The 23,538-nt window shown below is 53.9% G+C and overlaps 1 pseudogene; it reads left to right on the forward strand.

Moving 5' to 3' along the window:
- LOC135305589 (zinc finger protein 850-like) overlaps positions 1–23,538 on the forward strand; it is a 652,086-nt pseudogene that overhangs the window by 535,792 nt on the left and 92,756 nt on the right.

Genomic DNA, 23,538 nt, shown 5'->3' on the forward strand with positions numbered 1-23,538 from the left:
AGGGAATTGAACCTTAATGCAATTTGTCCCACAGAATTAACAATGGAATACTAGATAAATTTATGTAAATACAGCTCTGATTGATTCTGAATATGACTAGACAGAATAGTTTGTTTACACTACAGACTAAATTTTAAAAATTAGTTATTTACTCCACAGCATCAGAGCTAAAACAATTATTCGATTATTCTGCTCTAGGAAGCAATTTTGAAGTCAACAGAGCCTTGCTGGAGTTGTTGGAGTCCATTGCAGGCAGACCCTTCTGCTCCAGGAGGAACTGCCTTTCCTGTGCCATCAGCAGGGCAGGTCCCGCTGCAGGAAAAGCCCCAGGCCAGCCCCAGCACAGGGAAGGGCTCGGGCACAAGGGCAGAGTGCCGTGCTGGGAGCTGTGCCAGGCAGAGCCTGAGGCACCAAAGGCACCTTGGCAGCAGCAGCTGCTTGCAGGCCATGGCCAGAAGCCTCCCTTGGCAGCCCGGCCTGGTGGCCAGCACTGCAGAGCTGCTGCCTCAGGGCTCATTTCTGCCTGGGCTCTGAAAAGCCACTTCTGCTCCAGGAGCCTGCCTGGGAAGCCATTGGCCCCAGCACCTTGGGCACAAGATATGAATGACAAAACTCTTCATGCCAGCAGAGACAAGGCAGGGGCAGAGGAAAGGGGAGAGCCAGGCCCAGGGGACAGGGCTGCCATGGTGATGGCTGTGAGGTCACTGCCCCTGCAGCAGCCTGGCTGCCCTCAGCAGACATTCTGGCCAGAAGCGTTGTGAGGGCACCCAGCACATCAGAGAACCCATACAACAGGAATTCTGTGCTTGGGGATGAGAGGGTTTCACTGAGTCAGGTTGCACAAAGCTCTTGCTCTTGGATAATTCCTGAGATGGGGAATCCTGTTCTGTGGAAGAGGAGTTGCAGTTTTGTGCCATTCTCATCACTGTAAAATATTTCCTCCTACTAACAAATGTAAATCCGCCCTCATTCAGTTCAGAGATATTGAGCCTTGTTCTGTCACTGCAAGATTTGGGAGAAAATAACTTTGACCACTATTTTTCCATTTTCACAGACCTTGGAGAGGACCCAAAAATCTCCCAAGATGGGGTTTGGACGCCTCATCACATAACCAGCAGTGAGGCTTAGGGCTCTGGGCTCAGTGGTGTGGAGACAGAGGACAGAACAGGAGTAGCCTGGGAGGGATTGAAGGGTGGTTTCACAGAGGCTGGAGTTTTTCTTCAAAGAGGATATATGCATGAGAAGGCAATAATGGCACCAAGGGCAGCTGGGGAGGAGAGAGTGGACACGAGGAGAAAGGAATTTCCCTGCCAGGGCAGGGCTGTGGTGCAATACATCCCCCAGAAGGAGCCTGGAGCAGCCCAAGGCTTTGTGTGGGCAGGCAGAGGCAGGCAGGAGGCAGAGCTGTCAGCAAAGGAAGGGGCCAGCCAGGTGGGGCAGCCAGGGGATGAGGACAGCCTGCAGGGACAGAGGTACAGGTTTGCTCAGCATCAGAAACACCTTTCCCTCGCTTGTCCCCAGCTGTCATCACTGCCTGCAGTGATCTGCTCTACCTGGAACCTGGGGACATTTTCTCACCCCTTTCCCTCAGGAGGATCTATTTAAAATATGAGAAACTTCAGTGTTTCACTCCCTTTTGAGTCCCTGAGAAGTTTTTTGAGCACACTCCGAGGGACTGAGTCTGATGCAAAGAGCACCAAAGCCCCAGAGGGTCATTAAAATCCTTGTGCTGTGTCTGTGCTGCTGAGCTGGGCCGGGCTCCTGGCCCAGAGGCAGCTCCTGGCAAGGGCAGCGCTGCAGAGAGACAGCTCTGGCCAGGAGCAGCTCCTGGGCACAGCACAGCAGGGCTGGGGCACTGCCAGGGCAGCTCAGGGACACCAGCAGGGCACAGCCAGAGCTGACAGGGGCTCAGCACTGGCAGGGGCTGGGGGATGTCCCAGAGGGGGCTGTGTCACAGCAGCACCTCTGTGGCTGTGTCCTAGAGGCACAGAGCAGCTGTGATGTCAGCAAGGGGCTGTGTGACAGCACAGAGTGGGCTGGGTGAGGTCACAGGTTGGGCTATGACATCACAGAGTTTGTTGTGTGAGGTCATTGAGCAGCTACAGCATCATAGAGGGGATTGTGTGACATCACAGAGCAGGTTGTGACATCCTGACATGGCTGTATGACACCATAGAGCAGGATATGAGGTCAAAGTGTGTGCTGTGACATTAGACAGTGGCAGTATGACATCACAGAGAGGGTTTTGTGACATCACTGAAGGGCTTATGACATCACAGAGCTGGCTGTGACAGGACAGGGTAGGGTGTGAAGCTATAGAGCAGACTCTTCCATCATGGAGGGTGGCTCTGTGAAATCAGAGACTGGGTTGTGACATCACTAGGTGGCTGTGAAACATCATAGAGCAGGCTGTGACACCACAGAACAGACTGTGACATCACAGGGTGACTTTGTGACATCACAGAGTCTTCTGTGACATCACAGTGCAGCTGCATGACACTCCAGGGTGACATCCCAGAGTTGCAGCTGTGACATCACAAAGGTGCTGTGTGACATCACAGGGGCTGTGTGACATCACAGGGGCTGTGTGAGGTCACTGGGGAGGTCACTCTGCCCCAGCCCCTCTCACAGTTCCCTCAGAGCAGTCCAACCCTGCTCGTGCACAGCGGGGTCCCCTGTCCCCCTGGGTTCCCACGCACCCGGCGCCGCAGCCTCCCCCAGAGGATGTTCCACGAGATCGACCCCAGAGCCTGACATGGGGACGGGGGGCTGGGGCTGTGGGGGGTGGGACAGGGGGACAGGGACCCCCCGGCAGTGTCCCCGTGTCCCCCCGGGCCAGAGCCTGGGCCAGGGCTCCTTCACCCCGTTAGGAACGAGGGCTTGACAGTGCTGAAAAAATCCCCAGCAAGGGATCAGCAAAAACTAGATTTAATATTAAGGGACAGCACCACAAAGTTCCTTGGCAAGAGTCACTCTGCTCCTGACTGGACACTTCAGGCACACCAGGGAAACAAATCAACAACAAAACCAAACAAAATCCAGGCAATCAAACCAGAAATGAAGCAAGAACTGTCCCTTTGTATGTGTGCATGAGTGACACAAGGACAATGAGGGCAAGGATAAAAGGATTGTGGCCTTAAAGCTTAACAGAGCTCAAACTTAACTGGACTTGTCTTACATCTTAACCCTAACTGACACCTTAAACTTCACAATTTAGCAAAAGAACAGCACTTAACACTATTTAACCTAACTTAAAACCTATGACTTTGCAATTTAACAGAGGAATAACACTTAACAATATTTAACTTAGCTAATAACTTATATTAAATGTAACAACTTAGCAAAAGAGCAACTCTTATCAGCATTTAACTTCACTTAGACCTCATGACTTAACCTTACCTACAGGCCTGACTGACTCAGCTATCCAAGGCACTCCAACCCCTCCGAGAGCAGCATTTCTGCCACATTTCCCCAGCACAGGCACTCCTGTGTGCACACAGACACAAAGAGTCAGTGCAAGGCACCTGTGAGAAATTCCCCTGAGGGCAGGAAATGCTCCCTGTGGATGCTTTGGCATCTCCCCAGCGGGTGAAGGGTTGAGCCTGGAGGAGTGGGGGGATCGGCCCAGGCTCCCTCGTTGTTCAGGGATCCCTGAGTGCAGCAAACGGGAGAGTTCCCGGCTGGGAGAGGCTCCACTCAGAGGGAGTCGCTGGCCCAGGAGAGCTCCAAGGGGCTCCTTTTGGAGTGCTGTTTGTAGGGCCCCAAGAGAGGGGCTGCAGTCACAGCAATGGTTCATCCTGGCTGCACTTGGCAGCAACAGCTTTCTTTGGCACTGTGAGAACAGGGATGTTGTGCCACTGAGGGAACAAAACCAGTTCCCAGGGCTGCTCCTACAGCAACCAGGAGCTGGCTGGGCACAGCAGTGCCTGGAGCAGACAGTGTTTGTGCTGAGCTGCAGAGGAGCTGAGCCCAGGGGCTGTTGGCCAAGGCCGAGGCCCAAGGAGCATTTCTGAGCTGGCAGGGCGGCCTGAGAAGGGGAGGGGGGAATGCAGCAGCACAGGGCCCATGGAAGCAAGGGACCATGGTGACACTGTGGGGCCCTGTGAGACCAAGGGACCATTGTGACACTGTGGGGTCCTGTGACACCAAGGCACCATTGTGACATTGTGGGGTCTCATGGAATCATGGAGAGCACTGTGACATTGCTGGGACTCATGGCACCAAGGGGACCGTACTGTCGCTCTGTGGCTCCATGGAATGTAGGGATCATTGTGATCACTGTGAGGCCCCATCAAAGCAAGGGGCCATTGTGACACCACAGGGCCTCCTGGAACTGTGGAGACCATTATGACACTTTGGGGTGTCATGGAACCATTGGAGGCCATTATGACTTTGTGAGACTCCATGGAGACAAAAGTCCATCGAGACATTGCAAGGCGTTATGGCATCATGGAGAGACAATTAAGAGACTTCACAGCCTCGTGGAACCAAGGGGCCATTGTGACACTGAGGCACACCATAGAATCGTGGAGACATTGTGACATTGAGGGGACTCATGGGATCATGGAGACCATTGTGACACTATGAGGGCCCAGGAAATATTCAAAGCATGGTGACACTGTAAGGCCTCATGGAACCAGTGAGACCATTGTGACCCTGGGGGTCCCCACAGAACCAAGAGGACCATTGTGGTACTGTGGGGCCTCATGAAACCAAGAGGCCTTTGTGACACTTGCAGGGCTGCATGGAACCAAAGCTCCAGGGTGACACTGGAGGCTTATGTCATCAGAGGTCCATTGTCACACTGTGGAGCTAATGGAGACTATTGTGACACTTCAAACTCCCAGGATCCAGAGGTCCATGTGACATTGCAGGGCTCATGGAACCAAGGGAACATGGGACAGGTTTGGCTGGTTTGGCCTCACAGGGGCTGCCAGACAGCTGATCTTGGCAGGTTAAGGGTCTCTTCTGAACTGCTTTTCAAATACTGGGGCTCTGTGCTTTCCTTCCTATGGAAAAGAACTGTCCTTCTTCTCCAGGCACCCATGCCCAGAATTGGGATTTCACCTCCAAATTTCCTTATATCCAGGGATTGTTCCCATTGGAATATTGCCAGGACAAGTCTTGCTGGCAGTGATTTCTCATCTGTCCCCAAAACACTGGGGAAGGATCTGTGCTTTCTTCCTATGGGAAAGAACTGTCCTGCTTCTCCAGGCCCCAATGGCTGAGAGGCTTCCACCTCCAAAATTCCTAAAATTCAAAGACTGCTCCCAGACAAAATCTGCCATTCCTGACAAGTCTGGATGGCCTTGGACTAGTGAGGCTCTCACCTGCCTTCTAAACACTGGGGCTCTGTGCTTTCCTTCCTATGGAAAAGAACTGTCCTTCTTGTCCAGGTGCCCATGGCTAGAGTTAGGATTTCACCTCCAACACTCCCTACTGTGACAGACTGAAGGAGATTGTTGGCTCAAAACATTTCATTTGAAGCAGAGGAAGGGGCAGGTCCAGCCTTGCCCTGCCCTGGAACCCCAATCCCCCCAGAGCCTCTATCCCAGCCCAGCAGTGTCTGCCAGTCCCTGGCACAGCACAGGCAATGCTCCACAGCCACCTCTGCAGCCCCCAGCCCAGCTCCTGAATGTCTCCTTGGGAGGTGTGGGCATGTAGAAGAATGAGCCCCTTGAGGGCTGACCCTGTTTGGACAAGCTGCTCCTCACCCCCAGCCTCACCATGTCTGCGATGCGTGGCTCTTCCCTCTGGGCAGAGCACCTCACCTTGGGATGATGTAATTTTTATCAGTCCTGCAGTTACACTCAATGGCCCATTAACAAAAGATATCTCCTTGGAGGGAGGATTGATTTGTTGAAGAGATAAAGAAAACTTCCCAATTAGCAGAATATAACTGCCCTACCTCTGACAGATGGCAAATACAATACACGCATTGTCTTTCAATCCAGAACAACAGGAGTTCAAATTAATGGAATTTAACTTAACATTGCTCAAATCTGACAATAATGAAGCTTAACTTTGCTTAGTGTTATCAACCCGGAATTTGGATTAAATTAAACATTAGAGAATCAAAAATTTATATCCTTAAAAGTTATACATACAACAAAATTTAACTTATTCTAATGCTATTAATGGAAATAAGGCACTGAAAAAGTTGAACAATCCGCAATTGAAATAACAGTGTGATGGATTTACTGGAGGGATTCAAAGGATGTAATAAGTATGTCATGTTTTTATGTAATTTAGTTTTGAGAGAAGCCCATGGTAGCCACAAATTTTATGCAAGCATAAATTTACTAAGACCTTTTAAAGTGCAGTTTTCCTGAAAGAATTCAGCAAATTGCCCAGCAAACCAGCAGCTTCTTGAAATTGTATTTAGTGTCATTCCAGATGGTCAATTTACCAGCATTTCTGTTAAAGAACCTCCAGCCAGTGCCGTGGTGGGGGGGCCTGGTGGAGCCGCGCCGGGGGCTCGGGGGAACCGTGCCGGGAGCAGCCGAGCCACGCACCCCAAACCGCCCGCGGTTCCCCCTCCTGCCCCAGAGCCTGTGAATGTGTCTCCATGCCAGAGGGAAGGGGAAGGAGATCCACCCAGTGCATCCCCAGCAGGATGTCATTGTCAGTGGGGTTGTCCTGCAACCGGGGGCCATGCTGGGCTGAGAGATGGAGCAGGAGAGAGGGGGAAAGGGGCACTCACCTGCCTGAGTTTCTCAGGGCATCTTTCTCTTCCCTGCAGCCTTCTCCTACATGGGCCAAGGTTTGGTAATGGGAAATCCTGCTTTGGGGAAAAACAAGGGATGAGCACAGTGTGTCTGAAGGTCCTCTGCTCAAGTCCATCTCTAGAAGTCGCCTGGTGTCCATAAAAACCTTCAAAAAGAGGAAGTGAATAAAAAAAAAATAAGGCACCAGGAGTGTCCCATTTCCAGTCTCATCCCTCTGGGTCTCTGGTGGTGCCTCCAGTCATGGCTGCTGAGGATCCCTGGCCTCCCCAGGGATGAGAAGGTCAGAGGGCCCCCACAGCCCTAAGCACCCTCAGCGGTGAGAGGGACACAGAACCCCTGGTCCCTAACCCTGCACAAGCATTCCCTGAGGCCAGCGGGATGGAGAGACACCAGAGCAACCACCAGGGCAAGGGGACAGAAACCCCTGAGCATCCCCTGGGCTGAGAGGGACAGAGACTGCCCCAAGCACCCCCTTGGCATGGGGGTGAGCACCCCACTTCCTGGGGTGAGAATAATGGAGACCCACTGGGGAATGGCCTGGGGTGACGGGGACAGGGACAACCCTCCCATGCCCCTCCCAAGCATGGCCCAGGGCGAGAGGCGCAGAGACCCCTTCAGCATCCCCTGGGCACTGGACAAAATAAACTTGGCAGGAATTAAATTTAACGCTGCATAAATCACTTGGATGAAGATTTGATTTTTTCACAAGTAACATTAGAGGAGAAAACAAATAAATCCCAAAGATTAATAAACCAACAATAGAAGCAATTCTGTGGCAATTCCAAGTTTCATCAGTTCCTGTACAGCTCCAGCTCAGCTGCTGGCAGGATCCCAAAAAAGAATAGTGGAAATGTGGCCCAATACAGATTATTAAAAGGAACGGAAAGCACTGTGGAGCTGTCATGAGTGTGACAAGGACAAAGAGAATAATGATTCTCACATTTGGCAAAGTCCCCAAGCCTCTGAATTTGGGAGTTATTTGGGAATTTAGCTCCTTGAGCTGGGCACTTCTAGCAGCCTCGTGTTCCTCACCTTGGGGTGAATGAATCTTGTCAGCCTCACTGGTGTCATTTGCTCACATTCCTCCAGTGATTTGAACAAATGTTTCAAAGATGGACAACAATATATTTTCTTTACACTGGCCACCCACAACAGCCATTTTCCTCATCAGTTCTCCCACAAGTTGCTCAGAGGAATTTGCATCCAAGTTTCCAAGAGGTTGTCTGGAAAGAAAAAGCCCTCCTCCCACAGAGGAGGGAACCATGCTGTTGTCAAGGTCAGAGAACAGTGCCTAAACTCACTGTGCCAAAATATTGTACACAATCTGGTTAAGAAAATTGTTAGAGATGCCTCTGCCCCAATTAAGGTGCTAACGAGACCAAATGCAAAGTGGATTTTATTGAACAGTCAATGTGAGGTAGGGAGAGATGGAATAAAAGAGAAAAAAGGGAGAGGGCAAGAAAGTGACAGGGACAGAGACTTCCCCTGGGGCAGGGCAAGTGTGACATTGTCCCCTGTGTGTGTGACCTTCTCAGGGTGAGGGTTTTACACCTGAGCCAGTTTGGGTAAGGGGGGTGGTGTTCACCCCCCCAGCAGGGATTACCCCACTGTTTCAGGCTGCAGTGTAAGATGTAACCAAATGTATGTTTTCCATCACCATCTTCATAAATTGTTATAAACAGGCAGGGCAGTGTTCTTTATCTCTTCCATGACTCAGCCCTGATAACGCCCTCCAGGGGCTCTCTTCTGTGAATGGGCCATTGAGTGTCCCTGCAGGACTGGTAAAATGACATCATCCCATTGTGGGATGCTCCGCCCAGGGGGAGGAGCCAAGCATTCCTACCTGCATATAAGCTGAGACTTGCAACACCAGTAGCACATTGGCTACTGGGTTGCCAGAGGACAAGAGCTCCATCACAACCACTGGACCTTCAGAGGAAGACCAGACCCTTCTACAGGATCACTGCTTTGACAGAATCACTTTCATCACTGCAACAGGACTGCAGCCACCATTTAATGGGACTGTTACCACCACCCTGACCAACAGGGTGCCAGGGTATATCCTGACTCTGTCAGTTTAAGGCAGTGTTTTTGTATCATTGCCTTGATCTTAATTTTCTTATTCAATTGTAATTCTGGCTTAGACTCTCCTCCTGGTTTGCCCTCAAACCTGTGCAAAACTTAATGCACTCATCTCTTGTTTTGCTCCCAAAACAGAATTTCCCATCTCAAAACCACTGCCAGATGGAGGAGAAGGCTGCGAGGAAGAGGAAGATGTCCCAGGACCACAAGGTAGGTGAGGAGGAAGTCAGTGCCTCTTTCTCTCTCTCTCCTGCTCCATCTCCCAGCTCAGCATGGCCCATAGCTGCAGGACAACCCCTCTGCTTTGGCCATCCTGCTGCGGATGCACTGGAGGTATCTCGTTCCCTTTCTCTCTGCCACGGAGGCAAAGCCCATCCACTCCTTGTCCTGCGTCCCCCAGACAAGAAGCTGAGGACGGAGACCAGAGAGGACAAATCTCCACAGCAGAACCTCGTGGAAGAAGCTGTTTTGAAGGACTCCATGGCACAGGAATCGAACAGGGAGGTAAAGCCCAAGAGATCCCACAGGATGAGGGTCTGCAAACTCAGCCCAAGGTGCTCTGAGGAGGAAAGACCCACCCTGTGCCAGGAAGGTGGACAGAGCTTCAGCCAGGGATCAGAGCTGGTGGCCCATGAGCAGCTTCATGATGGGGAGAAGCCCCACAAGTGCTTGGAGTGTGGGAAGAGCTTCAGGCAGAGCAGCAATCTTGTCCGCCACCAGATGATCCACACTGGGGAATGGGCCTATGAGTGTGGGGAGTGTGGGAAGGGCTTCAGCTACAGCTCAGAACTCGTCAGGCACCAACGCATCCACACTGGGGAGAGGCCCTATGAGTGTCCCCAGTGTGGGAAGAGGTTTCACACCAGCTCCAATCTCCTCCTGCATGAGCGGATTCACACGGATGAGAGGCCCTTCCGCTGTCCTGATTGCGGGAAGGGCTTCAAGTACAACTCTCACCTCGTCAGGCACCGGCGCATCCACAGTGGGGAGAGGCCCTATGAGTGTCCCCAGTGTCAGAAGACGTTTCACACCAGCTCCAATCTCCTTCTGCATGAGCGGATTCACACGGATGAGAGGCCCTTCCGCTGCCCTGACTGTGGGAAGGGCTTCAACCGCAACTCCCACCTCGTCAGGCACTGGCGCATCCACACTGGGGAGAGGCCCTATGAGTATCCCCAGTGTGGGAAGAGCTTCACCCAGAGCTCGCACTTGACGAGACACCAAAGGAGGCATTGTTAAGAGAAGCCCTGCAAATGCCCCAACTGCAAGGAGACCTTCGTGCCTGGCTCCAGCTTCATACCCAACTGGAGGACCCACATTGTGAAGAGACCTGTGATCCATGCTGGGAAGACACCTGTCCCTTCTCCTGCCCCTGCCAATGACATGATATGTGATCGATGAACATGAGGTTCTGTCCAGGGCCGTGTCATTATATCCACTCCCTCCTCAGGTCATTGCCAGAGGCAGGAAAGGGTCTCTCTCTCCCTGAGGAGAAGGGTGTCCTTCCCAGGCAGGAGGAAATATGTGGCCAGGATGACCCAGTGAGTTTTGTTTTGGTTTTCCCTGTAAATAGTATTTCTTTACCCTTTTGTTAGCAGTATTGATTCTGTTCTTGTTTGTTCTTTATCTTGTTGCTGTTCCCAATAAATTGTTCTTATCCCAGCCCAGGATCTATTCCTTTTGTGCTTTCCATGGGAGGCAGAAGGGCAGCGAGCAGCAGCATTGTTTTAGCCGGAGCAGGAATCTGAGGAATCCCATTCCTAAACCCCAGCCTGTGGAAACCGAGCATCCCAGCTGGTCCCAGCCCTGGTGGCCATGGCAACAGCCTTGGGAGCGGGTCCCTGGCTGGGGCTGTGGGAACCTCTTCCCTCTGGTGCCCAGGGACAGGACTGGAGGGAACAGCTGCAGCTGAGTCGGGGCAGGCTCAGGCTGGATCTCAGGAAAAGGTTTTTCCCCAAAGGCTGCTGGGGCACTGCCCAGGCTCCCCAGGGAAGGCTCCCAGCTCCAGGGCTCTCTGAGCTCCAGCAGCGTTTGGCCAGCGCTGCCGGGCCCAGGCTGGCATTGTTGGGATGTCCTGTGCAGGGTCAGCAGTTGGACTCCAGGATCCTGATGGGTCCCTCCCAGCTCAGCCAATTCTGTGCATCAGGGGGAACAGGGGGCTGCCAATGGTTGCCATGGAAACTGACTGTAGGAATGGGGCTGGTGATGGTTGCCCACTAAGGATCAGATTTGTCACATGCCCTCAGAGGGGTTCCATGGGGACTTTCCAAGAGTCTCCAGGCTGTTCAAGAGCTGGAATGTCACAGGCAGAGACAGGGGCTCCATGGAGGCCTCCCAGGGGTTTCTGGGGATGGTAAAGACCCCTGTGCTCAGAGGCAGTCACAGCCATTCCATGGTGACATCCCAGGGCACCTTGGGCTGCAAAGGCACCGATCTGTCACAGGCACTCATGGGGGCTCCACGGTGACATCCCAGGAGTCCCCAGGCTGCCAAAGAGCCGGGATGTCCCAGACACTCACAGGTGTTCTTGTCATGGGCACAGTGGGAACTTCAGGCAAAAGCTTTATTTCTTTTTTGGAGAAACTCCTCCTGAGTCATGAGGTGGAGAAATGGCACCCAACACCCACCATGGATCCTCAAACCCCTGAAGGACCCCTAGACTTCTAAAATTCCTTCTGAAAGAGGAGACTGAGAATGGCTGGATCGAATCCCAGGCCCAGACTTTGTCAAAGGTGTAAAAGATTGGACAGGTAAAATTGAACCTTAATTCAATTTGTCCCACAGGATTAACAATGGAATACCAGATATATTTGTATAAATACAGCTCTGATTGATTCTGATCATGATTAGATAACATGCCTTATTTACACCACAGAGTAAATTTTAAAAAACCCAAACAGTTATTTACTCCACAATACGGGAAATATAACAATTATTTGAATATAGTGCTCCAGGAAGCAATTTTGAAGTCAACAGGGCCTTGCTGGAGTTGTTGGAGCCCATTGCAGGCAGAGCCTCCTGCTCCAGCAGGAACTGCCTTTCCTGTGCCAGGAGCAGGGCAGGTCCCGCTGCAGGAAAAGCCCCAGGCCAGCTCCAGCACAGGGAAGGGCTCGGGCACAAGGGCAGAGTGCCGTGCTGGGAGCTGTGCCAGGCAGAACCTGAGGCACCAAAGGCACCTTGGCAGCAGCAGCTGCTTGCAGGCCATGGCCAGAAGCCTCCCTTGGCAGCCCGGCCTGGTGGCCAGCACTGCAGAGCTGCTGCCTCAGGGCTCATTTCTGCCTGGGCTCTGAAAAGCCACTTCTGCTCCAGGAGCCTGCCTGGGAAGCCATTGGCCCCTGCACCTTGGGCACAAGATATGAGTGACAAAACTCTTCATGCCAGCAGAGACAAGGCAGGGGCAGAGGAAAGGGGAGAGCCAGGCCCAGGGGACAGGGCTGCCATGGTGATGGCTGTGAGGTCCCTGCCCCTGCAGCAGCCTGGCTGCCCTCAGCAGACATTCTGGCCAGAAGCGTTGTGATGGCACCCAGCACATCAGAGAACCCACACAACAGGAATTCTGTCCTTGGGGATGAGATTGTTTCACTAGGTCAGGTTGTACAAAGCTCCTGCTCTTGGACAATTCCTGTGATTCCTGTGATGGGGAATCCAGTTCTCTGGAAAAACAGTTGCAGTTTTGTGCCACTGTCATAATTGTAAAATATTTCTCCTTCTAACAAATGTAAATCTGCCCTCATTCAGTTGAGAGTTATTGACTCTTGTTCTATTACTGCAAGATGTGGAACAAAATAATGTTGACCAGTATTTTTCCATTTTCACAGACCTTGGAAAGTAACCAAAAATCTCCCAAGATGGGGTTTGGACGCCTCACCACATAACCAGCAGGGAGAAGGTGGTGGCTCTTGGCTCAGTGGTGTGGAGACAGAGGACAGAACAGGAGCAGCCTGAGAGGGATTGAAGGGTGGTTTCAGAGAGGCTGGAGTTTTTCTTCATTGTATAAAACACCCAGAGAAAGAAATAATGGCACCAAGGGTGTGGAGTTCCCTCGCCCCAGGAAGCAGGCATTCTACCCAGACAGACAGCATCGGGTGAGGGGCGTGATTTAAAGAGAATTCCGCCCCTCCATCCTGTGGGGCATGCCCCTGCAAGCCCAGGAAAAGACACTCCACCCCATCTGGTCAAATAAGGAGTGGCCACAGAACATTTTTCCTTTTCTGTAACCTCATTGGTTCAAATTCTACTGCAAAGTCCCTGCCATAGATTTTTCCATTGGTTGTCCTCCTCGATTCACTCCTTTGCAGTCCTCGGCTCCTTCTGCTATTGGACCCCGACCCTAAACTCCACCCCTATCCTGTCATATAAAACCCATGACAAACCACCACCCCCTCTCCCGATTTGTTTCTTGTCTTGGTACCTGGCACAAAAAAGGATCCTGGGCTTTGCTAAACCAAGACCCATCCTGTTGCTTTCCTTTCCCTGTTGGTCATCGATGCCTGCCTGAGGTCTGAGACTCCAGGGTCTGGGGGAGTCGTTTTGCTGCTTACTGCAGTGGAACACAACACAAGGGCAGCTGGGGAGGACCAGACATGAAGAGAAAGGAATTTCCTCCCCCAGGGCAGGGCTGTGGTGCAGAAGGAGCCTGGAGCAGCCCAAGGCTTTGTGTGGGCAGGCAGAGGCAGGCAGGAGGCAGAGCTGCCAGCAAAGGAAGGGGCCAGCTAGGTGGGGCAGCCGGGGGATGACGACAGCCTGCAGGGACAGAGGCGCAGGGCAGGGACACCATAGGACAGCCTGGGCTGCACAGGACACAGAGATGGGCAGCAGCTGCAAGGCCCTGACAGAGCCAACTTGGGCAGCGCTTTGGCCATGGCTGCTGGCCCTGGGCCTGAGCCAGGAGGGGACAAGAGACCCTTGCAGGCCTGGGGCCTCATTGCCTCCTTGTCCCTGCTCAGCAGCCCGGCAGGGGCCGCCCCATGGTCCTGCCCTTGGCATTGCACATCCCCACATGCCAGTGCCCATCCCGGGAAGAGCCTTGAGCAAAGAGGGAGGGACAGGATCTGCCTGGCCAGGGGCTGGGGCTCAGGCCTTGGGCCTTTGCATTCCTGAAACACATCCAGGTTTGCTCAGCACCAGAGACACCTTTGCCTTGTTTGTCCCCAGCTGTCATCACTGCCTCCAGTGTTCTGCTCTATGTGGAACCTGGAGACACTCATATGAGTTATGTCCCTCACTGGGACCCATTTAAAGTTAAATAAAGTTGGGACTTTGAATCTGATTTTAAGTTCTTGAGAAGGTTTTGAGCACACTCTAAGGGATAGAGTCTGATGCAAGGAGCACCAAAGCCCCAGAGGGTCATTAAAGTCCTTGTGCTGTGTCTGTGCTGCTGAGCTGGGCCGGGCTCCTGGCCCAGAGGCAGCTCCTGGCCAGGGCAGTACTGCAGAGAGACAGCTCTGGCCAGGAGCAGCTCCTGGGCACAGCCCAGCAGGGCTGGGGCACTGCCAGGGCAGCTCAGGAACACCAGCAGGGCACAGCCAGAGCTGACAGGGGCTCAGCACCGGCAGGGGCTGGGGGATGTCCCAGAGGGGGCTGTGTCACAGCAGCACCTCTGTGGCTGTGTCCTAGAGGCACAGAGCAGCTGTGATGTCAGCAAGGGGCTGTGTGACAGCACAGAGTGGGCTGTGTGAGGTCACAGGTTGGGCTGTGACATCACAGAGTTTGTTGTGTGAGGTCACTGAGCAGCTACAGCATCATAGAGGAGGCTGTGAGGTCAAAGTGTGTGCTGTGACATCACAGAGTAGGCTGTGACATCATGGCATGGCTGTATGACATTATAGAGGAGATTGAGGTCAAAGTGTGTGCTGTGACATTAGAGAGTGGCAGCATGACATAACAGAGAGGGTTTTGTGACATCACTGAGGGGGTTGTGACATCACAGAGCTGTCTGTGACATCATGGAGTAGGGTATGAAGCCATACAGCAGATCCGGACGTAACAGCTGGTGGCTCTGTGACATCAGCGAGTGGGTTGTGACATCACTAGGTGGCTGTGTAACATGATAGAGAAGACTGTGACATCACAGAACAGACTGTGACATCCCAAAGCAACTTTCTGACATCACAGAGTCTTCTGGGATATCACAATGCAGCTGCATGACATTCCAGGGTGACATCCCAGAATTGGCTCTGTGACAAAACAAGGGTGCTGTATGACATCCCAGAGTGGGCTGTGACATCACAGGTGGCTGTGTTACATCATAGGGTGCTCTGTGACATCACAGGATGCTGTATGAGATCACAGATGGCTGTGTGACATCCAAGGGGCTGTGTGACATCACAGGGTGGCTGCTTGTCCCTGCTCAGCAGCCTGGCGGGGGCCGCCCCATGGTGCTGCCCTTGGCATTGCACATCCCCACATGCCAGAACCCATCCTGGGAAGAGTCCTGAGGAAGGAGGGAGGAACAGGATCTGCCTGGCCAGGGGCTGGGGCTCAGGCCTTGGCCCTTTGCATTCCTGAAACACATCCAGGTTTGCTCAGCACCAGAGGCATCTTTGCCTTTTTTGTCCCCACCTGTCATCACTGCCTCCAGTGTTCTCCTCTGACTGGAACCTGGGGACACTTTCTCAGTCATGTCCCTCAGTGGGACCCATTAAAACTTCAAGAAACTTTGGAGTTTAAATTTAACTTTGAGTTCTGGAGAAGTCTTTGGAAGGCTCTCTCAGGGACTGAGTCTGATGTAAACAACACCCAAGTCCCAAGAGGGTCATTAACGTCCTTGTGCTGTGTCTGTGCTGCTGAGCTTTAAAGGAACAGCTCTTCCCAGGACCAGCTCCTCTCCCAGCCCAGCAGGGCTGAGGGCTCTGCCTGCAGGCACTGAGGGGACAGGAGCCTGGCAGAGACAGGCTGAGGAAGTCATTGAGCTGAAACTTCACTTGGGGAAAGATCTTCACAGCCCTCCACATGGTGAGTCAGTGGATGCAGGGCAATGTCCCCTGTGCTCCTGGAGAGATCTCCTGAAGCCAGCACACCCCACAGCCTGGGGGATGTGCCAGGAGGACTCTCCCAATTTCTCTGTGGCAGGGGAGCAGGAGGAGGAGGATGTGCTGCAGAGCAGGGCTGCCCTGGGCACCATCAGAGGGACAGGGCAGGACGGCTCCTGCTGCCAGGGACGGTTGCAGGGGGTGAAGCTGGGGCTGCAGCCAGGGCTGCCCAGGGCTGTCCTGCAGAGCAGGTCCTGCAGCCCTCAGGGTTCTTGGCCAGCCCAGGGGATGTGCCACCTGCCAGGGGCAGCTCTCAGCCTGCCTGGCAGCTCCCCATGGACAGGTCAGGGGAGCTGTGGGGGCAAGGAGTGATTCCTGCCAGGGCAGGTCCTGCTGCTGTGGAGAGGGTGCTGTGTGGGCCAGGGCTGCTCAGAGCTCCAGCTCACGCCCAGCTCATTCCTAAGGGGACTTTTCATGAGCTCATTCAGGGCAGGGGTTTCCTGCTTGGGTCTCTGCTTTCCTGAATCTGTGCTCCCACTGTTCCCTGGCTCAGCTTGGTGGCAAGGGAAACTCAGCTGTGCAGGGCAGAACAGGGGCTGAGGCTCTTAAAGCATCACCCTGAGTTTTCCTGGGAACCTCAGCAAGTGCCCCCCCCACTCCCCAGCCTCCAGGCCCATCCAGCATCACCTTTCCATGGTGCCCAGGCTGGGGGAGCTGTTCTTTAATCCCTGCAGCCCCGGGCAGCTGCAGGGCAGAGCTGGCCCAGGGGCTGGGCTGGGCTCTGGCAGCTCTGGCAGGGAAGGAGCCCGGGGCCACAGGAGCAGCTTGGGCTGGCACAGCTCCAGCAGCAGAGCCGTGGGCAGGGAGGGAAGGAGGCAGTGCTGAGGGAAGCCCTGCTGCAGGGCAGATGTGGCACTGCCAGCCCTGCCCTGCAGGGCAGACACTGCCCTGAGCAGCACAGCTCTCGTGTCCCCTCCCAGCCAGCACAGCCCTCAGCCCGGGGGCTCGGGGCCCTCAGTCCCTCCTGGGCTGGCAGAGCAGCCCGAGAGATGAAGGGCATCTCTCCTGCCATGTGCCCATTCCTGCTGACAGGGCCTGAGGGCCACTGCCCTGCCCTGGTGCTGCCTGGCAGGGGCTGTGCAGGGCTGGGCAGGGAAAGGCTTTTCCTCAGGCCCGGCTCTCTCTCTCCTCGCCTTGCCCAGGTGCTCCTGGCATTGCTGAGGGGCTCTCTGGGATGGCAGTTCCAGCTGCAGGGTCAGGCCCAGCCCTTGGGCTCCTCCTGTGCAGGCTGAGCTCAGCAATGGGGTGTCCCAGCTCCCTGTGCCCGGGGAGCTCTGGGCAGGGCAGGCTGGAAATGAGCCAACTCTCCTCAAGCAATGCCATGGACAGGACCCTTAGTGTGTCCTTGGGATGCCATCCAAGCTGTGAGCTGCCTCCAGGGGACACTGGGGGACAGGAGTGTCCTTGGCCAGAGTGGGGCTGAGACTCTGAGGAAGGCTGAGCCAGTTTGCTCTGCTGTGGGTCCCTCTGCTCCCAGCTGTGCCAGGCTGATTTCCAGGGGAACACAGGAACTGCCCTGGATCTCAGAAATGGCAGCTGGGGACAGATGGGGTGACAGAGCAGCTCCCCTCACCCTTCACTGAGTCACAGCCACTGCTCTTGCATTGCTCAGTTCTCTCTGATCTCCCTGGGCACAGCAGGAAACCCTCTCAAACTGCCTTTGGCTGCCACTGTTCCTTAGCCCTGGGACAGTAGGTGCTGCAGAGCTCCTCTGCCTCAGGAGCAGTTTGGGCTGATGAAGTCCAATCCCAGGACTGGCCCCTGTCCCTGTTCCCATGACCTCACTGCTGCAGAGCAGAGCTGACCCCTTGGTGTCCATGGGCAGAGCCCCTGCTCGTCACAGCAGCAGGGCCAGATCCCAGCAGAGCTCCAGGCATGGGGCTGAAGGAAGGGCTATGAGAAAAGGAAAATTGGATGGCACAGAGCAGCAGGGGCAGAGCTGGGAGAAAGGGCTTGAACATTGTTTAGCAAAGTCAGCCCTGACTCGTCACTGTGTCCTCCTTGAACAGGACTGCATGGCCAGCCCCAGCAAATGTCCAACAGCAGCTCCATCAGCCACTTCCTCCTGCTGGCATTGGCAGACACGCGGCAGCTGCAGCTCCTGCACTTCTGCCTCTTGCTGGGCATCTCCCTGCCTGCCCTCCTGGGCAACAGCCTCATCATCAGCGCCATAGCCTGCGGCCACCACCTGCACACGCCCATGTTCTTCTTCCTGCTCAACCTGGCCCTCAGCGACCTGGGCTCCATCTGCACCACTGTCCCCAAAGCCATGCACAATTCCCTCTGGAACACCACCACCATCTCCTACACAGGATGTGCTGCACAGCTCTTCTTCTTTATGTTTTTCATATCAGCAGAGCTTTCCCTCCTGACCATCATGTGCTACGACCGCTACGTGTCCATCTGCAAACCCCTGCACTTACGGGACCCTCCTGGGCAGCAGAGCTTGTGCCCACATGGCAGCAGCTGCCTGGGCCAGTGCCTTTCTCAATGCTCTCATGCACACAGCCAATACATTTTCCCTGCCCCTGTGTCATGGCAATACCCTGGGCCAGTTCTTCTGTGAAATCCCCCATATCCTCAAGCTCTCCTGCTCCAAAGCCTATCTCAGGGAACTTGGGCCCATTGCTGTTAGTGTCTGTTTATCATTTGGTTGTTTTGTGTTCATAGTTTTCTCCTATGTGCAGATCTTCAGGGCTGTGCTGAGGATCCCCTCTGAGCAGGGACGGCACAAAGCCTTTTCCACCTGCCTCCCTCACCTGGCTTGTGGTGTCCTTGTTTATGAGCACCGGTACATTTGCTCACCTGAAGCCCCTGTCCATCTCCTCTCCATCTGTGGATCTGTCAGTGTCAGTTCTGTACTCGGTGGTGCCTCCAGCCCTGAACCCCCTCATCTACAGCCTGAGGAACCAGGAGCTCAAGGCTGCAGTGCGGAGACTGATCACTGGATGCATTCAGGAACATTAAAGTGATTGCCGATTTCTGCAAATCACTTGTAATAAAAATCATCTTTGATACTTCTTGTTGGTTTCAATTTGGAGGTTCCTTTTCTTTAAGTTTTTAATATTATCCAGAAAAAAATGTCAGTGTTTGTGCCAGTCTCGCATTTTTTTTTCTCTCCATCATCCCTGAGACTACAGACTGAGTCAATGAGGGGCTGTGCTCTCCGTGGCTATAAACAAACTAAAGAATCTCCCAGTAGAGATTTCTGCAGAGATGCCCTTCTTTTGCCTTCTCTGGAGCTGCAGCAGCAATGTCTGTGTGCAGAGCTGGGGCAGATCAGTGCTGGCACAGCAGCTGTGCCCAGCAGCAGCAGCAGCACTTGGTGTTGCCAGTGCTGCTGCCGTGGCCCTGCCCCGCTGCCCTGGTGGCCCTGGTGTTGCTGCAGGGCCTGAGTGCTCTCGGGGCCGGGCACAGTCCTGGGGGTGGCAGTGCCGGGGCTGCAGCAGGGACAGGCCATGGGCATTGCTGGGGCAGCGCTGACGCCTCAGGCCAGGCCCTGGGGGCTGCAGGCTCCTTGCCCAGGCTCTCTCAAGAACACGGCCAGGCCAATGCTCAGCACAGAAAAGCCCGAGGATGAGCAGCCCCAGGCTGGCCGTGGGCAGGCTGGGGGCAAACAGCATGGCTGGGGCTCTGCAAGGGCCCTGGGGGAGACGGGAAGGAGCAGCAGAGCAGGGGCTGATCCATCCCCAGTGCGCTGCACAGCCCAGGGCAGCGTCCCAGAGCGTCCTCATGGAGTTGCCAACAACATCCCCCTCTGCAGCCCTGGCCTCTCCCCCAGCTCACACAGGTGCCGCATCCTTGCAGGCACAGCCACGGCAGCACTGGCTCAGGAGCCCCTGTTTGCATTGCACAGAGCAGGCAGGAGCAGCCCCATGCTGCTGCTGTGGGGACATGAACCTGAGGGAGCACAAATGCCATCAGCCCCTGGGGCCAGCAAGGGCTGGGGGACACCAGGGAAACCACTCCGCTTTATTGTGGCAGACATTTGAGATCACCAAGTCCAACCTGCACCCTAACACTACCTTGTCTACCCAGAGCATCGTCCAGTTAACTTAACCACCGCTCCCTCATGTGCTTTCAACCAAACTTCTCCTCCAGACCTCTCATCAGCCTTTTTGGCCTTCTCTGGACACGCTCCAGCCCCTCCATGTCCTTCCTAAATTGGGGACCCAGAACTGGACACAGCACTCGAGGTGTGGCCTCACCAGTGCTGAGCACTGGAGAAGAATCACTGCCCTGCTCCCGCTGGCCATACCATTCCTGATCCAGGCCAGGAGCCATTGGCCTTCTTGGCCACCTGGGCACACTGCTGCCTCATGTCCAGCCTGCTGTCCATCAGTCCCTGCAGGTCCCTTTCTGTCTGGCTGCTGTCCAGCCACTCTGTCCGCAGCCTGTAGTGCTGCACGGGTTGTTGTGGCCCAAGTGCAGGACCCGGCACTTGGTCTTGTTCAACCTCATCTTGTTGGATTTGGGCCCTGTATCCAGCCTGTCCAGGTCCCTCTGCAGAGCCCTCCTGCCCTCCAGCAGATCCACACTCACACCCAGCTTGGTGTCATCTGCAAATTTGCTGGTGCTGGACTCAATCCCCTCATGCAGATCATCAGTGCAGATACTGGAATCCACGCTGGCTGGCTCTGATGCCTCGCCCGTCCTGTAGGTGCCCTGTGATGGCACTCAAGGTGATCTGTTCCATAACCTTGCCAGGCACCCAGGTCAGGCTGACAGGCCTGGAGTTCCCCAGATCCTCCTTCCAGCCCTTCTTGGGGATGGGCTCACACTGGCACCTCCACTCCTCTGGGACCTCCCTGCTGATCCAGGACTGATGGTAAATGATGGAGAGCAGCTTGGGGAGATCATCCACCAGCTCCCTCATCCCTCTAGGATGGATCCCATCTGATCCCAGAGACACCTGTGAGCACCTGAGTGGCTCAGCAGGTCTCCAGCTGCTTCCTCCAGGATTCCAGGGGGCTGTTCTGCTCCCTGTGCCCATCTACCAGCTGAGGAGAACACTTGTCCTGAGGATGGCCTGTCTTTTTGTTAAAAACTGAGGCAAAGAAGGGGAGAAGTACCTCAGCCCATTCTTCATCTTTGGTAATCATATCCCTCACAGTAAGAAATGCAGGTTGTCCTTACCCCTCCTTTTGACATTAATGTACCTATAAAAACATAATAATTAACCTTCACAGAAGTATCCAAGTTAAGTCCTAACTGAGCTTTCACCTCTCTAATTTTCTTTCTGCATGACCTAACAACATCCTTAAACATTTCTTGATTTACCTGCCTCTATGTCCAAAGGTGCTGCACCCTCTTTTTAATCCCTAAAAATATCCTTTTGAATCCCTTTTTAATCCCCCTTTTCCTTGAAAAGCTCCATGCCCAGCCAGGCCAGTCATTTCTCCCTCTGGGTCATCTTTCTGCACAAAGGGGGCAGCCTACTCTTGCCCCTTCAAGATTTCTTTTTTGAAGTGTTTCCATCCTTCCTGGAACTAGTTTTTAAGGGCTGTTTTTTTAAAAAAATCAATACCTGATTTGGTACTCCCCAAATCTGCATCCTCAACAGGCCCAAGTCTGCCCTCAAAAGTCCAGTGTAGAAGATTTATTGATGCCCCTCCTTCTTTTACAGAATATTTTTAAAGTCAGTGATTTCATTGTGACTGTGCCCTAAACAGCCTCTGACCAGCACTTCTCCCACCAGCCCTTCTCTGTTCCTGAACAGCAGGAGACAGAGCTTTCCTTGGGAGTGGGAATTGCAGGAAACCTCCCCAAAGTGCAGCTTGGAAGGTTCAGGCTGGAGCTGAGGAGAAAGCAAAGTCCCTGCCAGGGTGGAATTGTGGTGCTCGAGGTGTGGCAGCGTGAGGCTGGGCCATGGCCGGCTCTGTGTGCCAGGAGCCGGCAGCGCTGGGTGCAGGGAGCCCAGGGAGGGCACAGAAACGCTGGCTGAGAAATGCTGGGGCACAGCGAGAGGGGCGAGTGCAGCCGGCCAGGGCACAGGAGCAGCACGCACAGGGGGCACAGCCTGCAGGACAGATGGCCAAAGGCTGGGCAGGGCTGGCAGGGCCACAGGCACCCAGGCCTTTGTGCCCTGGGCTTGGGCAGCGCCTCTAGAGGCCCCACAGCAGGAACTTTCCTGGCAGGGGCTGCACTTTGGCTCTCCCTCGGCCTCCCTGGCCAGGCTGGCAGGGGCTGCAGGTTGATGGCATTTGTCCTTGCTGCCCCTCACATCCCCCTGCCCCACAGAGAGCCCCGAGCCACCCGTGAGGGACAGGCCCTGCTGGCCCAGGCTGGGCTCAGGGCTTGGCCTTTCTGCTTCCCCCAGCCAGCCCAGGCCTTGCTCAGCATTGCAGTTCCCTGCCCAGAGCCTTGGGCTCCCTGCACTCCTGGCCTCAAGGATCTGCTCTCACCAGTCCCTGGGAGCCTTTGGCACTCCCTGCCCTCCCTGGGGCCCAGACATGCTCCAAGGCACTTGGAGTTTTGCTGCTGACTCCTTGAGCAGCTTCTTCATCCTTCTCTCAGTGCCTGAGGCTCCTGGACCCAGCCCCAAATCCAACATGGGGATTGTCAAAACACAGAAAGCCCTCAGGAGCTCTTTGTCTCCCTTCAATTGTCTTCAAGTCTCCAGGGCTTCTGCAGTGATTGGAGTTAAGGAGGGAGATTACAAAGTGCACCTCATGATTTTTGGTTTTTTAATCACATATGTGAGTTTGGTTTTTATTTTTCATTGCAGAGAAGAGGTGATAGAAGCATTCCTCAAGTGATCATGATGCTGAATGTCTTTTTAGGAGGTCTGGGCATGGAGACGAATGAGCCTTTTTGGGCTGACCCTTTTTGGACAACCTGCTCTTCACCCTCTACCTCACCATGTCCGTCATAACCCACCTGGGACTGACATCCCAAAATATCCAAAAATGTTTCTGTAATTTATTCTTTTGTTTTATTCTGTAACACATTATTTTGTGTGATTATTTAATTATGTATATATTTATTTTCATTTATAATATTAACAGTGGTTTTTCTTACCTAGTTTTTATATTTGCATAAAAAATCTATACATTTTTAGTAGCCAAGAACATTAATGTTCTTTGGTTCTATGTAGCACATTCCCCTTCCTTAATTAATGAAGATCTATTGGCTATTTATTTCTTCCTCTTTATGGTAATTAGTAATATGTCCAGTCATTTTGTCATAGTTTTTATAATCTTTTTCTCAGACAGGGGCATGGGAGAGCCTTTTGGTGTCCAGAGAGACATTTCTGGGGCACATTTGAGGCAGTTGTGGGTCTGGGGAGGGAATTTAGAAAGAACTTGAGGGTATGGACGACACTTAGGGGAGCCAGGTGGGCACTTGGAGGGCACTCAGGGATTCTGAGAGACATTTCTGGGTCCGGGGGAGCACTTGGGGGTCCAGGGCGGCCCTTGGAGGTCAGGGAGGGGAATTTGGGGCCCTTCGGGGTCTGGTCGAGCCCTTGGGGGGCTCGAACGGGGCTCTCTGGGGCGCGGGGGGTGATGGAAGTTGTAGGCACGGGTATAATACGGTTTAATCGCGCCGCGGAGCATCACGGGAGTTGTAGGCGCAGCTGCAATGGCTTTTGGTGATGGCGGGGCATGACGGGAGATAAAGTCCCAGAAGTGGTGGGAACGTGGCGTTTGGGGGTCGGGAAGGCAATTGGTGGACATTTTTGCGTCCGAGCCACAAAC

Source organism: Passer domesticus, chromosome 8 (assembly GCF_036417665.1).
Source record: "Passer domesticus isolate bPasDom1 chromosome 8, bPasDom1.hap1, whole genome shotgun sequence".
Taxonomy (NCBI): domain Eukaryota; kingdom Metazoa; phylum Chordata; class Aves; order Passeriformes; family Passeridae; genus Passer; species Passer domesticus.